Source organism: Coenobita brevimanus, chromosome 6 (genome assembly GCF_032717465.1).
Source record: "Coenobita brevimanus isolate Jiangsu-jjx chromosome 6, ASM3271746v2, whole genome shotgun sequence".
NCBI classification, from domain to species: Eukaryota; Metazoa; Arthropoda; class Malacostraca; order Decapoda; family Coenobitidae; genus Coenobita; species Coenobita brevimanus.
In genome coordinates this window covers 35,251,130-35,268,862 of record NC_136959.1, presented here as the reverse complement: position 1 = coordinate 35,268,862, position 17,733 = coordinate 35,251,130, and the positions used below count along the sequence as shown (strand labels likewise).

At 39.6% G+C, this 17,733-nt stretch overlaps 1 pseudogene; it reads left to right on the top strand.

Moving 5' to 3' along the window:
- The first annotated feature begins 14,643 nt into the window (after positions 1–14,643).
- Positions 14,644–14,759, top strand: LOC145402981 (5S ribosomal RNA; annotated as a pseudogene).
- Positions 14,760–17,733: the final 2,974 nt, after the last annotated feature.

Below are 17,733 nucleotides of genomic sequence, written 5' to 3'. Positions count from 1 at the left end.
TTTCTCACAATTTCTTTTTAATTTGGATCCTTATCGTTACCTAAGAATTTATAGATTACTAATTTGAATGATACCCAAGCCAGTCACTCCAGATAGATCATCACACGATCAAATTCTGCATCAGAAATCATTTTTCTAATAGCAGGTCCAGTTGATATTCCCTCTTTCAATTTGGCTTCAGACAAAACAGGAAATTTTTTGCACAAATACATAAAACAGGCTCCATTTTTTGTTAGGTCTTTGAGAAAGAACCAAAAGCCAGGAGCTCGCTGACTGTTCCTTCCAAGAAAAGAAAAAAAAAAAGAGGGCCAAATTAAAGATCCGTTCATTTCGAGATGCCTGTACACACTGCCTTTGAAAGACTGGAGATCATAGGAAGTAGGAAATAGAGAGAGACAGTTCCAGAGTTGACCTGTTGCGTAAATGAAGGTCTGGGAGTAACGGTTACCTTTAACATTAGAGAGATGGACAGAAAAGGGATGAGAGTTTGCTGCCAGATGGGTGCTATGCACCCAGTGTAGAGGTGGAGGGATGCAAGCAGACAGTTCAGAGGATCAGTGACCATTGAAGTAGTGATAGAAAAGAGATAAAGATGCAACAGTGTGGCGAAGAGACAGAGGTTGAAGGGAGCCAATAAGAGGAGGAGAGTTAATGAGACAAAAAGCCTTTGACTCCACCCTACTGAGAAGAGCTGTGTGTGGGGAGCCTCCCCACATGTGAGAGTTGTACTCTACACATGAAAGAATCAAACCCGTGTTTAAAGTTAACAACTGTGCAGGGGTAAAGATGGTACGGAATCGGCTTAGCACACTTAGTCTCTTGGACAGAATGAAACCCCAAGTTTGTTCAAGGATGATGTAGGATTGAGTTGGATATTATTAAAGATTAGTGGGTACTCCTGTGGAAGATTTTGTCAGGTTGATAGGTGTAAGAACTGAGTCTTTGCTGCATTAAAAACAACCAAATTATTTTGACCCCAGTCAGAGATACGAGCCAAGTCAGACATTAGGTGCGGCATAGCCTCAACCCTTGTTTGTTGAAGTGACTGATGAAATAGACTTTGCAGGAACCGAATGGAAAGGTGAAAGGTGGAATCATCGGTGTATGAGTGGATAGGGTTAGATGGACAACTCAGAAGATCATTGATGAATAAAAGAAAGAGAGTTGGTGATACGACAGAGCTCTGAGGAACACCAATGTTGACAGATCTAGAACAAGAACGGTGGCCATCTACAACGAAGTTAAAGAACAACTAGAAAGGAAGCTAAAGATGAAGGCAGAGATAGATAGATAGAAACCGTAAGAGGGCAGTTTGGAAATTAAAGATTTATGCCAGACTCGATCGAAAGCCTTCGATTTGTCAAGTGCAATGGCAAAGCTTTCGCCAAAGTCCCGAAAGGAGGATGACCAGGAGTCTGAAAGGTAGGCGAGAAGATCGCCAGTGCAGCGTCCCTGACGGAACCCATACTAACGATCAGAGAGAAGGTTGTGATAGGAAAGATGCTTTAAAATTTTTGTGTTAAGAATAGACTCGAAAACTTTTGAGACACAGGATGTTAAAGCAACTGGACGATAGTTAGAGGGATGAGAATGATCACCCTTGTTTGGGACTGGCTGAATGAGAGCAAACTTCCAGCAAGAAGGAAAGGTACAAATTGAAAGACAAATGTGAAAGAGTTTACTTAGGCAGGGTGTAAGCACAGATGCACAGTTTTTGAGGACAACAGGAGGGACTCCATCACGCCCATATGCCTTGTTAGTATTGAGGCCAGTGATGGCAGAAAATACATCAACTGAAGAAATTGTAATGTCAGCCATGAGGAAGTCAGAGAGGGGAAGTGATGGAGGAACAGCACAAGAATCGTCTAAGGTGGAATTGGAGAGAAAGTCTGAGTGAAGAGATCTGCTTTATCAGTAGAAGAAATAGCTACAGAGCCATCAAAGTAGAAGAGGAGGGAGGGATGATAAGGTAAAGTTGTCAGGAAGGTTTTTGGCAAGGTGCCAGAAGGAGCTGGAAGAATTTGAGTTGAAGAGTTGAAAGCATTTAGTATGAATATTATTTTTAGCAGAGTGAAGAACAGATTTAGCACGATTCTGGGCAGAAACATGAAAAAGATGTGATTCAGGGGTGGGTTGGCTCTGGTACCTTTTACAGGCCCTTTCCTTGTTGTGGACAACATTAGAACATGCGTGATTAAACCAAGGCTTTTTTGCATTAGTCAAAGGATATGAGAAAAAAATGTATGCTTCCATGCCCGAGAGAATAACCTCTGTAATGCGCAAGGCACACTCAGATGGCTTCCGGCCATAGAAACAATAAATCATTCCTGGGAAAATTAAAGAACTACTGTTTGAGGGCCTCGCAATCAGCAGTTCCAAAGTGCCACAACCAGCATTTCTTAGAAGGGTTCACAAGCTGTACTGGAGCAATAGGACATGTGAAAATAATAAAGTTGTGATCGGAGGAGGCCAACAGAGAGGAAAGATTAACAGTGTAGGCAGAAGGTATAGTTGTATGGAAGAGGTCAAGTATGTTGGAACTCTCTCCAAGGCTGTCAGGGATATGGGTAGGATGCTGTACAAGATGCACTACATCATTAAGGGTAAAAAAGATGTAGGCTTGATTGCCAGGTGGACAACTGAAAGGAGGGGAGAGCCAAAGGGTGTAATGAACATTGAAATCTCCTAGAATGGAGATTTCAGATAAAGGAGAAACGGATAGGATATATTCCATCATAGAAGTAAGATAGTCCAAGAAATTTCCTTAGTCAGTAGAATTAAGGTATAAGTAAAAAGCACAGGTATATTTAATCAAAGAATGACAGTAGAGAATTCAGATAAATCAAGTTTTGGAACAGCTTCTCTAGTCCAAACCTAATATGATGCGGGGGCAGCAGCACTTTAACTGGATTTACCATACTAGGTCTGATGTTGTTTTTGGCACCAAGCTGTAGAGTTTTCCCATTTGGCCATTTCTTCTGAACCCAATGTAATTTCTTGGCTCTGCTGTCCCACTCACAGCGAAAACATGGGAAGTTTGTATACCATGACTGCTGACTCAGTAAGATACACAGATTTTTCTCGTCCCTAGATATGAACCAATGGTGTTCATTGTAATTTATTTTCTCGAGCAGATTTGCTAAATTCTGGTATGTTTCTTTTAAATGCAGAGAATGAGCAACAGGTACTGATGCATATTTATTAGTATTATGAAAAAGTACCCCTTTCAGGCTTCTTTTAGATGAAATATAAATAGTCTCCATTCTTCTGCCAAGTTTCTGCACCAGGCCACTTAAATCAGTGCAGTAAACAAAGGATCAGTCCAATAAACTACTGCATGTAGTTTACAAGTGCACTAGTCAACTGAGTCAAACTGAGATATGTTTTCTGCACTTCAATATTGGTATGACTCATCACTGTGTTGTGTTCCAGCTGTATTCTGGCTTTTTATCAAATAAAAATACTGTGTTTCATTAAACATGTATTTTCATATTAGAAAATGCTACAATCAAACATATTATCATTGTAATAAAATATCCATTTTTAAACAATTATATACACTAGTCTGAAATGATAAAAAACTATAATCGAAAAAAAAAAAAAAGGATTTTGTGGAAATATGTTTGGTGATGGATAAAAATGGTTTTCTTTTCTTACTTCAGCGCCAAGAAATATATATAAAAATCATATGAAATAATAACAAAAATATTAAGTGAATACCTGTGTTATTCATTCTCAGTATTAGTCTGCCGGCAATTTTGAATTATGAAGTAAAAAAAAAAAAATCTGCATTTTAAAAATATCATACTAATCATATATCTTCGATGGGTCGTAGCACAACCATACACTCACTACTCATCAACTGATACTTACCTACCCAAAAACTAAATACTATAGCACGCTGTAACCAAAACATTCTGCAACACCACCCACTCACAGACACCATCCTTTCACATACAACGACATCGCAATCATACTATACTCCTACCTACACTACCTAATACGGAAACCCTTGTTAAGGTTATCATAAACTTATAATTCTAGGGGAGAGGCCCAAAGCCGCTCTCTCCTCCCGTCTTGGTGTTATGAAGATGTTCGCTGCTTACACCACACTTTGCCTAAAAGCTTCTCCTTCGAAAGATCTACTACAGTGCAAATTCTTTATTCTTAGGTTAAAAAATATGTATATGCCGTAATACACTGAGCACTAAATACACACACACACACACACACACAGAATCCACTGAAGTACCAACCAGTATCCCAGACCAGTGGTGTAAGAATGCTGATAAGAAAAATTTGGGTAAACCATCTGGAAAAATACAATATGATAACAGGAAGACCGTTCGGTGTTAGAAAGGGAATATCATATGCTAGAAATCCATTAAGCTAATATGATAGAGTTGCAGAAACACTACAGAAGAGAAATGGATGGGTGGGCAGTACCTATTTATATTTCAAGAAAGCATTTGACAGGAAAAAAAGGCAGAATATAAGAGGGAAGTGGAGGAGCGATTGGGTAAATATAGATTGGAGCAGATGGGGGACGTGGAAGGTGTGTGCAAGACATTCACGGAAGAAATCTGTGCAGCATGTGAGGTGGTATGTGGGGTGAAGAGAAGACGAAAGGGGGTGCAGGGAACAGCATGGGGGACTTAAGAGGTGAGAGAGGTTGTGGCACAAAAGAAAAAAACATTCTGAGTGGATAAGCAACAGGGGCGTGGAAGAAGTTGAGAGATGGAAGACAGAGTTATATGTATAGCGGAAGAGAGAGGTGAAATGATTAGTAAAAGAAAGTAAGAAGAGAGTGGATGAGGAATTTGGAAGGAACTTGAGTGTAAAGTGGAGGGAATGTAAGAAAATATTCTGGAAAGAGGTAAAGGAAGTTAGACAGGGTGCGAAAGAAGTTAGCTGGGGAGTGAAAGATAAAAATGGTAGATTACTAGTGGAGATGGAAGAAAAAGTGAGAAGATGGAGAGAACACTTTAAGGAATTGTTGAACATAAAGAATGAAAGTAATGCATGTATAAGTGGCTGGGGAATGGCTGGGAGAAGGAGGGATGTGAAAAGAGGAAGAAATCAGTAGGATTAAAGTTGTGGAAGCAATTAAGAAAGTCAAAATGGGGAAAGCCCCAGGAATTGATGGAGTGTGTGTTGAAATGCTGAAGCATGGGGGAGAGATAGTAGTAGAATGGATGTGAAAGATGTGCATATTGGCCTGGAAGGAAGGTGGAGTCCCGGAGGATTGGAAGTCAGGTATAATTATTCCCCTGTACAAAGGAAAAAGGGAAAAAGGAGTGTGTGTTAATCATAGGGGCATTTGTCTTCTTAGTGTAACAGGAAAAGTATTTGGTAGGATACTTACTGACAGAGTTAGAGAAATAACAGAGGAATTAGTTGGAGAAGAACAGGGAGGTTTTAGAAAGGAAAGAGGTTGTGTAGATCAGATATTCATTCTTAGATCTTTAGTGGAAAAGTTTCTAGAGAAGGGAATGAAGTTGTATGTGGCCTTCATGGATTTGGAGAAAGCATATGACAGGGTGGATAGACAAGGATTGTGGAAAGTATTAAGAATATATGGAGTAGATGGGAAGTTGTTGAAGGCCGTGAAGAGTATGTATGAGAGTGCTAAGGCTGCAGTGCGTGTGGATAGTGAACTGAGTGAATTTTTATATTTGAAGGTTGGATTGAAACAAGGATGTGTCATGTCTCCATGGTTGTTCAATCTGTATATGGATGGGGTTATAAAAGAGATACAAGGTAGGGCAGTGGATGTTGGAGTGGCCCTAGTGAGAGAGGGCAGTGTCTGGAAACTCCCTCTACTGATGTTTGTTGTTATGTGAAGATGAAGGGGAGCTGCAAGGCTTGGTGGATGAGTTTGGGAGAGTGTGTAAGAAATGGAATCTAAAGGTGAATATAGGGAAGCGTAAAGTCATGGTCTTCGAGAGAAGTGAAGTCCGTGAATGTACAGTGAGGCTGGATGAGGAGGAAATGGAAAATATGAGTGCATTTAAGTACTTGGGTAGTGTGATGAGTAAGGATGGAAGTTTAGAGGGTGAAGTGCTTGAAAGGGTGCAAGAGGGAAGAAAGGTTGCTGGTTCATTGAAAGCAGTGATAAGAGACAGGGAAGTGAGCATGGAAGTGAAAAAGCTGCTATATGACAGGATTGTGATACTAACTCTAACGTATGGAAGTGAAGCTTGGACCTTGCTGGAGGGACACAAGTCAAGAGTGAGAGCAGTGGAAATGAGTTATTTGAGTGGAGCATGTGGAGTCACATAGAGAGACAGACTGACCAATGAGGAACTGAAGGAGCGTTGTGGTGTGGCTGTGGATGTGACAGGAAGCGTTAGGAGAAGCACACTGAGGTGGTTTGGACATGTGGAGAGGATGGAGAATGAGAGTGACGAGAAGAGTGTATGTGAGTGAGGTAGAGGGGGGGGGAGAGGGAGGGGGAGGCCAAGGATGAGATGAAGGGATGGAGCAGAGAGGTATATGAGAGAGGAGGGTGTGAGTTGGGTGTAGGACAGTGAAATGGAGGAGTGACAGGGCGACATGGAGGCGATTTGTTTGTGGCCACCCCTTAAGGGATTAAGGCGTCTGGCAATAGATAGATAGATAGATCTGACAGTAAAGCACCAAAGACTTATGGATGCAAGAGGGATGTCTGTTGAGCAAGGAAGAGTGGCTGTGCATGACAGAAATGAATGGAGAAAAATTGTGAATGAATTAATGATGACGCAGCCCTGAGGATATATTCTCCCGCATTTTGTTTGATCAGCTGATCAGGTCAGGTGTGGGTAAGGGGATGGGTCCATTTTGATGTGGCAGAGGTAAACCAGCTTTGCTGTCGGGCCCTGCTGGATGTCACTGATTGCACTGTGCACTTGACCCTCATGCTGTGTGGTGCGATAAGGATCTGTCCCTTCTCCCCTTTGGGGCTAAGATGCGAATGAATGTGTTTTGAGTGGATGAGTAAAATGGGAGTGTGTCGTCCTGTCTCGGCTACCTCCCTTTCCTTGGGGGAAGCAGCCTAGGTATATAGATAGATAGATGGATAGTACCATCAAGGAGGTATCCAAGGCAATCTGTACTGTTCAATGCAAGATTTTCTCAGAAAAAGGGAAATGAGAACAGTACCAAGGGGAAATTGCTCACCATAGAGATAAATGACTAGCAGAGTTCCAAGGGGCTCAGTTCTGGCACCAATTGTGTTTTTAGTATATGTAAATTACACTGACACTAACACTGGAATTGGAGGCTATCTAAATATGTTTACCGATGGCGCAAAAATACAAAGGGAAATTACTAGCATAAACTCTTGCAGATTGCTACAAGAAGAATTAAGTAAGCCTCATGAATGGAGAAGTAGATGGCAAATGGAATTCAGTGTGGACAAATGCCAAGTAATTAAGTTTGCTAAAAGTCAAAAAAAGACCAGACTAGGATTATAAGCTAGGGAGCTCAACTCAGCACATATAAAAAAAAAGGACCTAGGAGTGGTTATCAATAACAGACTATCTCCGGCTGACCACAACAATGAGAAGGTATGGAACAAGACACTGCTTGCTAACGTGAGAATAGCATTCCCATATATAAATGAAGACATGCTGAGAAAGCTAATAACATAATTCATCAGACCAAACCTGGAATCCACATCTCAAAAAACACATAGATAAGATTGAAAAAGTACAAAGGGCCACTACAAGATGGGTACCATGCTTAAGGGATCTGAGCTATGAAGAAAAAGTAGGAAAACTGAACCTACCAACATTACAAGAGAAGAAAAAGAGGAGACATAATTATGCCATATAAATGCGTCACTGGAAAAGAGGAAATAGACATAACAGTATATAACCTATAGGGATGCGTCAGCAAGAGGACGCTACAAAAAAGAAAAAAGAAAAAAGAAAGAGAGGAGAGAGAGAGAGAGAGAGAGAGAGAGAGAGAGAGAGAGAGAGAGGTGATAAAGACGTAAGGAAATTCAGTTTCCCAAATAGGGCAATTGATCAGTGGAATGCACTACCGAATGAAATAGTGTGTACCAAGACCATTCATAAATTTAAGGATATGTATGATAATAAAGGTTTAATACACGGGACATTACGAGCTTGACCAATTCCTATAAAGATACAGTTAGGTAAGAACAATTAGGTAAGGACACACACACACACACACACACACACATATATATATATATATATATATATATATATATATATATATATATATATATATATATATATATATATATATATATATATATATATATATATATATATATATATATATATATATATATATATATATATATATATATAACAATAAAGGAAGGAAAAACAAATGAAAAAATAAAATCCACCAGATTACAGGTGTCTTCCATTGATTAAAAAAAAAAAAAAAAAGTGACAGTTGGATTTGAACAGCCGTAGGTTGAAGTTTTGAGGGAAACTACTCTGGGGAGGGGAGTTTCAAAGAGATGCAGTTTGAGAAATGAAAGAGTTCTGATAAAACACAATCTCTATAGGAAAGAATGGAATGGCTAGATGATGTAAGAAATTATATAGATATTAACATAAGAGAGTAATTATTCACAGTATACTGTGGGTAGAAAACGGTTGCTCTTTCGAAGGCAGACTAGCGTAGCATGTGATGGCAAACTCCTCCCATGGAAGGCACTGATGGGTAAGAGTAGACGGTGATGTAGCCGGGAGTCACTGAGACACCAAGCAAGATGGGAAGCTGACAGTAGAGGAAAACTGTGACGCAGAGCACCGTGATTGCCCAAACTCCCTCCTTAATACGTCAGGGCAGCTTGGTGGCGGTGAATCACTGGGCGTGGGAAGGTGTAGGTGGCTCACTGTGGTGGGAGCAGCTGGGGATATGATGGGGGTTACATCACTAAACCATGGTAGGGTGTGGTAACGTGATGGTTGGTTATGCAAGACTAGTGACTGAGGCGAGTAATAGTTTGGTGAGGAAGGACTTACTGGGGTTGTGACGGGATAGAAGTAGGTGGGAGTAGGTGTGGGTTGAAGGTCTCACCGCAACAGAACCGCACCAAAAATATGTAGTAAACACTGCCACAAGTCGTGTGAAAGGGCAGTGAGGTAGGCTGGAGGCTGAGTGCAGGAACAGACTGCCATCGTGCGAAGTATGGGCAGGGGGGCCATTGCACTGAGATTGCCTGCAGGAGACGTGAAATGATGTTTATCCCAGTTGCCATCCACCACTTGTTACTTGACCACTCGTGGAATGTACTGTAGGTAAATCCAATGCCCAGTGTTATATTGCAGATAAATATTTACACAAGAGCTGCAGAAGTCTTGCCCCCACCATACCACTCCTGTATCTGCTGGGCAGAGGTTGGCTGCTCCTGTCTCTCTCTGGTAAAACACTATGTAAGCAGAATTTGAACTAGGCTAGACCTAAGACAATAGGTCATGTACACACCACTTAGAACACACTTTCACACTACTGGTTTGCAGTTGGTTACATACAAGTGGTTACAGAGTGTGTATGGGAACGGGTGACTTAGATAAGGACAAGCACAATATTTGGCTACTCACGTCAACCAGTTTGGTGGTCCTTGATACATCCACCAAGGATGGTCTAGTTAAGTTCAAAGCTCTTTTAGTTATTTTGTTCACACACAGATACTGGTTGAATATTAACTTTGTCATTTTTTTTTTTTTTTTTTTTTTTTTTTATGTGACCGACTCTGGGCATAGGCTTCACAGCCTGCTTTCAAGGCCCAGTAGTCCTCCTACGTACCGCACACCTCTACATGTCACCACTTCGGCGCTAACACCCACCGTCCATATTGAATACATGCTAGGGCTGTCTCATACAGGACTGGTGTATTGGTATTAGCGGGGGTATTTTTACGACATGTCGGCGGGCCTTCTGGTAGATCAGTAAAGTCTGATTTTATGAAATTCAAATCCTTAAACTGTTCCCTGCCTCAGAGGGATTTGAACCCGGGTCTGTCAGGACTGCAGGCCAACTCTCTACCGATTGAGCCACCGCCTCCCCCCATGTAGACTTGGCCTTTGATTGTTCTCAAAATAATAACCCATGTTCTTTCCTGACCCATACCCCTTTCTCCATGTTTGGTCTGAACCAGGTAAGAATAATTGAAGATTATTTTGTGAAATCAAATTCTGACCTAGACATGTGACCATGACCTTTGGCCTAGGCCTACTGTTCTAAAAATATTAGGTTTAATCACTGGGTGACTGTCAACTCTTGCGCCAATTTGGCTAAAATGAGGTTAAAATATGAAAGATTTTTTTTCACAAACAGACTGATACACCCACTCACATTTCAGTAAAAAACATAACCTCTGTCATGCTTTGCGAGTGCAGGTGTTTTGAAAATAATTGGATTCTCTGCTTGCAGCAAGTATATTTGACAGCCTTCACTCTTCCTGTTTGTTATAATCTAAAAGAAAATAAAAGAAAAGGATAATACAGTTTCCATAGAGCATGTATGGCCGAAACAGATTAGACAATAACTCATGTAGGCACGTTTTTGGAATGAACTGTATCATAAATACATTAATTCCCTTCTATATCCAAATACCGCTACTGCCACCATCTCACACACAGTTGAATTGTACATGATCTTCAACTTGGTCAAACCAGTGACTTGATGAGGGACTATATAACAAGAATAAGCTGTGTAACTGTTAATCGATGTCAGTCAAGAAAAGTGAAAAACATGAAACAGGAAGAAATGATCAGATAATTTTGTTATGTTTAAATATGAAAAAATGAAAGTACTTCAGATTTTAAGTTACATCAAAGTACATAGTTGTATCAGAAGATAGACACATATAGGAAAAAAAAAAATAATTGAGTTACCAAAAACATAAAAGACGGATAAACTTACTACAGATTATTATCTTATATTTACTCCAACCACCATTTTGTGGAATGACTGCACCTAACCTCTCCACCATTGCTGCTACAAATCTTTAGCAATAATCAGTCCTTAATTTTAACGTTTGCCATTCAGTTCTCACATGATTATAAGTTGTTGCAGGGATCTTCTCATCCCATACATCCCAGTCCAAACCGTTATGGCCTACTCATTGTCTGTTGGGTTCTGCTGCATCATTTGTTTGGCCAATCAGTTACCTCAGTTTCAGAATGTACTAGCCACTTACTGACTAAACGCTTTGTGTAAATAGGTGAACAGTCGTGCACAAAATGATTTTTGCTTGGGGATGTAGTAGAGTTGGCATGAATAGAAGACAAACTACATTTTGGTATGTTTATATTTTTGTGTATGTTCAGGTGACTGCTTTTACTTGTTAGATCACAGTCCACAGCCACTCATCCCAGGGCGTACTAGATGGGTCACCTTTGCTAAATTTCATACTACTTTGTGACTCATACCTGCCACACGTCGCCATACAAAATGGCTCTTGGCCACTATTATTTTTTTTGAATGTGTATTTTTCGTCCATGAAGATCGCCGTGTTTCACAAGTCTGGATCATATGCAGCCAGGCTGTATTGCCAATGGAAACCTCACCTTAACATTTTTCTTTGCTCGCATGAACCTCGGTGTCTTTGAAAGTATATGGCTATGTATTTTATTTTACTGCAGCTTCGCCATCACAGCACTGCACTGAAGGCTAAATTGTTGTGCACTCAACTGCGGATGTTCCATATCTTTGTTTTACAGTATACAAAGAGCGTTAAATTTCCCTGAATGTTGCAAAACGGGATCATCCACTTCATGTTTGTGTCTGTAAAGCGACCTCTTCATACCATCTCCATTGTATACTTCACCACCGTTCGAACATGTCTTGCCTCATAGGTGATTTCAATCTACGTCATGCCCACGTCCCATAATCCAACCTGATTCTCCCATACAGATATGAACTCATGTCTGTCTGCATGTACTAGCTGGCCTATACATCAATGTTCCATTATCTGGAAATGCATATGAATATGAGCAATGTGTAGAAGCTTGCTTTTAATACAGGTATGTTTTATTGATATCTTACCATATATGCACACTAGCTAAGTGTTGTATTAATCTCAATTATAGCAAGGACACAGCTTCAGTCATTATTAATATTGTGTGGTATTGTCAAATATAATTAAAGTATGGAAAACAAAACATAGTATAAAATTTCCCACATCAAAGCATTTCTACTTTCCAAATGAACAAGAATAATTCCACCAATATTGTAATACATGCAGCCTACAGCGTGTAAGGATAGGATTCTAACAGATTTGTGGTATCAGTTATTAAGGATTTATTTATCTCCTTTTCATCAGTTATATGACTTTAGTCATCTGAACATCACCTAAATCTAACATTTTGTTATACACATTATACACATAATGATACTAAAGGGTACCATTAACTTATGACAAAAATATATACACTACTTGGCAACTATGTACCTGATAAATGTAAAAGCCTGGAGGTTACAAACAAATGGAATTAGGTACAGTTTCTTAGCTGACTAGTTGCAAATATGAAGAACTGATAGTACCAATTGCCTTTTTTATTAGACAGCTGGACACCATTGATCCTGTATGTCAACTTTAAATCATAATGGTCACAATATGATAAGTAAGGTCATTTACTGCATATTCATACCAGCAACAAAAGCCCATATCTAGCAGCGGATCCAATATTAAAGTAATCCAATAATTTGTGTTAAATAAACTGATTCTTTGTCTCTACATCAGGCAATATCTTTAAGGTTTCTCTTATAGTCACCCTTGATAAGCAAGAATATGTTTAGCCATGCTCCTGTCAGCACTGCATAACTATTGATTAACCCACCCTGTGCCAACAACATACATGTGTGTCGACCCCTATAGACCTATGAGCAGACAGTGCCATTGACATACATGCATGTCAGTTATTTGATATATTTGCCAAAATTGGAAAATTCAGATTAGGCACCAAAAAATCAGCTTGGATAATCCTGCACCTCTCTAGGCCTCTCTAGGCTTTCCTATATCACCTCTATTCCCAACAAGCGTGTTTTTGGCTCGAATAACATAGTTACTGATGAAGAAAATTAAGATCTCCTACCTCAGTGGGTGTCAGAGGTGGCCAATAAAGTCTATGGGCATTATTCCGAAGTTTTCAGCCGCCTGGTTAGAGAGCATCGACCTCAGAATTGACCTAAATGGCTTCTGTGAGTACTTTTATGGTTGTTCTCCATGTTTTCTCATAATTTCTAACCTATCAAGGATATAAAAAAAAGAGGTCAAAAATTGGCTGGCACCAGGGCTCCAAGGGGGTCCAAAGTCTGCTGCCACTCGGCAGGTTAAAGCACAGCAAAACATACTCTATAGGTAGTGCTCCTAATAAGCAAGCAAAAGCCAATTATTATTGATATCTGTATCAGAAGGGATAAATCTCCAAGCAAATGTCAATTAATATTGACATAAGTATCAGAAGGGAAAAATTATCCTATTATCGAAACCATATGGGAATGTGCTGAGTGACGATGAAAAACAAATGTTTGTTTTACCCAATGACCCTAGAGTAGACACTTATAAGTCTACTAGCACTTTTTTTTTCTACACCATTTTAGGTGTAAACTAAGAGTGTAATAATGATTATTTTCGAAAAAAAAAAAAAAAAAAAAAAAAAGGTCAATTCCCACATGCTGTTTGCTTGGTAAAATGCTTAACAAAAAGATTCCATACATACCATAGATGGAGATCTGTATCCATTATTGTTTTTACTGATCTCCACCTATTACCATAGGTGGAGATACATCAATATTTATATTACTGATATCCATCTATTACCATAGGTGGAGAGCTTTATAATCATCATGGTTTTTGTTATTTTTCCATCACCTTTTGTTTCTGATTTTCACCACACTTAGTCAGGATATACAGTACCATGATCCAGTTACACTGACTCGGCTTCAGTGACCTTGACCTACTTTTCAAGATAAATGGTCCAAAAATATAAAAAAAATACTGAATTTTTAACTTTAGTTTCCTCCAAAACTATTATAGGTTCATGAACATGGAAGGAAATCCAATGATAAAATTATTTTTGAACACACGTGTGGAAGAAATCTGGTCATTCATGCGTGACATAAAGATGGTTCAGACGCCCCCACTTTTCAACAATTTTCAATTCCTCTTCCATACAGAAATAACCGTAACATGAATGGGGTAAATCTTGGTCTTAGTAGTTGCATCTGATCCTGGAACAGGTCTGGATCCTCTTCGGTGGCAGTTTGACCATCGTTTTTTTACTACAGCTACAGTCTTTTAGTATCATCATTATTATTATTATTATTATTATTATATTATTATTATTATTATTATTATTATTATTAATATTGTTTTTATCATTAATTATTATTATTATTATTATTGATATTGTTTTTATCGTTATTATTATTATTATTATTATTATTATCATCATTATTATTATTTTTATTATTATTATTATAGTCTTCTTCATCTTCTTCTACTTCTTCATCTTCTTCTTATTATTATTATTATTCATTCAATTTTCATCTCCGATTTTCACCATTCTTGTTAAGGATGTGCAGCATCATGATCACTGAACCAGTTTCAGTGACCTCGTCCTATTTCTCAAGGTCAGAGGCAAGGAAATGTAAAAAAAAAAAAAAAAAAAAAGAGTTCATACCACGTTGAGTACACCGGTTCCCGTCCGATCAGCAAAGTTAAGCAACGTTGGGTCTGGTTAGTACTTGGATGGGTGACCGCATGGGAACACCAGATGCTGTTGGCATAACGTTCTCCCTACGTGTCAAGTGGGGTTGGTGGAGGATTAGTGTCCCTCCCTGTAAAACAATTAACTCTAAGCCCTTGGCCACCCCGTTTGGGATACATGGCGTCTGGCAATTTATTTAATTCTTTTTTTATGAGTTTTCAACCTGAATTTACTCAAACATAAATGAGGCACTTCTAGGTCCTAGAAGTTTTGGCCCTGGATTAGATCTTAATACATTTTGGTAGCAGTTTAACCAGCGGTTTTTGAGTTATTACAGAAAACTAGTTTCAGTGACCTTGACCTGTATTTCAAGGTCACAGATCCAAAAATGTGAAAAAAAAAACATGATTTTTTTTTCATCCTCAGTTTACTCTAAAACTATCATAGATACATGAATATTGAAGGCAGTCCCGTGATAAAATTACTTTCGAAACATTTGTATGGAAAACATTTGAAGGCCATTCATGCGTGACATTATTACGTTTCAGACACCCACTTTTAAATTGCTCTTCCACAAAGGAAAAACCAAGATTTAAACCAGGCATTTCTTGGGGTGCGAAATGATGAAGTGCGAAGGAGAACTGGAGTTGTTCGGGAGATGGCTGGTAGAGTTGAGCAGAGGGTGTTGCAATGGTTTGGACATATGGAGAGAATGGATAATGAGCGATTGGTGAAAAAGATAACTAGATCTGATGTGAGAGGTGTAAGGCTGAGAGGAAGACCACGAATAGGATGGATGGACAGTGTGAAGAGAGCGCTGGATGCGAGAGGGATGTCTGTTGAGCAAGGAAGAGTGGCTGTGCGTGACAGAAATAAATGGAGAGAAATTGTGAATGAATAAGTGATGACGCAGCCCTGAGGGGATATTCTCCCGCATTTGGTCTGATCAGCTAGTCAGGTCAGGTGCGGGTAAGGGGATGGGTCTGTTATGATGTGGCAGGGGTAAACCAGTTCTGCTGTCGGGCCCTGCTGCGGATGTCACTGATTGCATTGCCCAGTTGACCCTTGTGCGGTGTGGTGCGGTGAGGATCTGTCCGTTCTCCCCTTTGGGGCTAAGATGCAAATGAATGTGTTTGAATGGATGAGTAAATGGAGAGTGAGTCGTCCTGTCTCGGCTACCTCCCTTTCCTTGGGGGAAGCAGCCTAGGTATATAGATAGATAGATAGATTTCTTGAGGTTAGAAGTTTTGTCTCTTCTTACACAAGGTCAGTATACTTTTAGGTTGCAGTTTGACTTATGGTTTCTGAGCCATTATAATACATTGAGTTGCGCCTGTCAGCAGTATTCTCATACATGGAGAGTGGTAACTGTCTCTGACAGCTATAGTCTCCCAGTATTATTACACCACTCGACATTTTTCTACTTTTTTTCTAGTTTAATGAGGATGTGTATTTGGGGGTAAATTGATGGTGCTCATTACAAATATATTTTCACTTTTTCTCTATCACTCACAGATTTTCTTAAATTTAGCCTTGAAAGATTTCTTCCATTAGTCAGAAATCAATATTCTCCTGTCACCTCATTAAGCCAGAAATAGTTTTTTAATCAAGAAATATTAATTGGGATGAAAAAATAATATGCAGAAACAGAATCGAGTGTGTAATTCCACCACTGTATGTAGCCTAAATGTCGCTGTGAATACAGGTACTTATAGTATGTTTTTTATTATTTCATTTTGTGCTCTACATCCGTTCCCCATGTCAGCATCCAACAATAGTCCGCCAACATACCAGCGCATATTCTGCCTTGGTATCTTTGTTCCATTACTGCAATATCCTGGTGAAAACGTTCACCCTGTTCGTCACTAACATCCCCAAAGTTTGCTGGAAAAAAAAAAAAATGAGATGTGAATGAAGAAAATGGATTTTAAAAGACTTGCAGCATCCAAGTTCATGGTACACAACCAGGAGCTCATCAACGATTTCCAAATACTCTTCATTCGATAGCTGCCCAGAAAACCTCCAAGTCTTAAGTTCGTCTGCCTTGAGGGTTGCATCAAACTGACTGTCCTTCATAAGGCTACGAATTTATTGGTCAACGACAATGTCTCCCTTCAATTTGGTGTTGCAAATATTAGGGAAGATTTTCTTCAGGTATGCAAAGCCTGCACCTGTCATATTCAAGGCTTTAATTGAGTTTTTCATCAAGCCTAGCTTTAGTGAAGAGGTGGAAGTGTGACATCTGCTCGGATGAGTGGTTCGTTCCGTACCTCATGTACACCAGCTTTGTAGGAACTTCGAGGGGGCCACTCACGCTGGGTGTAGTGCTGCTGCACATCATGGCTATCACATAAACACAGGAAGCAACAGTAGTTTTTGCATCCATTCACACGTTTCCTTCATTTCAGGAAGTAAAACAAGTGGTATACTGGGTAAAATGTTCCCACTGTGAAGCAGAACATCTTTCAGACCTGATTTACTGGAATCAGTAAAAAGTCGCCATTCATCACGATCATGAATCCTTCCCAGAGCTTCAGTCAGATCTGGGATATTGCAAGAGTTGCATACTCGTCCCTCTAACTTGGTTAAATGTTCATTTTTTTCCCCGTTTTCTGAAACTCATCACCTCTTTGTCTGGCTGCAACAAGTTCCATTCTTGCAGTCTCGATGCGAGTAGTTTTGACCTTTGTTTTGATAAACTTAGGTCATGTACAAGATCGTTCATAGTGCCTTGGGTGACTAGATGGGGTACTTTGCCCACTGGCTGACATTTGAAGTCAGAATCAGGGGCAGCTGCTTTAGATACCTCTCCATCTTCATCCTCATCTGAAGTCTGGAATAGACAATCATTTGTTGGTGGCCTTGGAATAGGAAGATCCTCTGTGTTGTCGACCACTCTTAGTACCAATGGTAAATTTGGATAAACAGTACTTGTTTCATTTAAGAAAATCCCACAACTTTGTCATGCAAAAGTAGCAATCTGTTGTGTGGTCCCTATGTTCTCTCCACACCATGCGAGCTGCAAAAGGCATCCCTGTTTTCTTTCCTG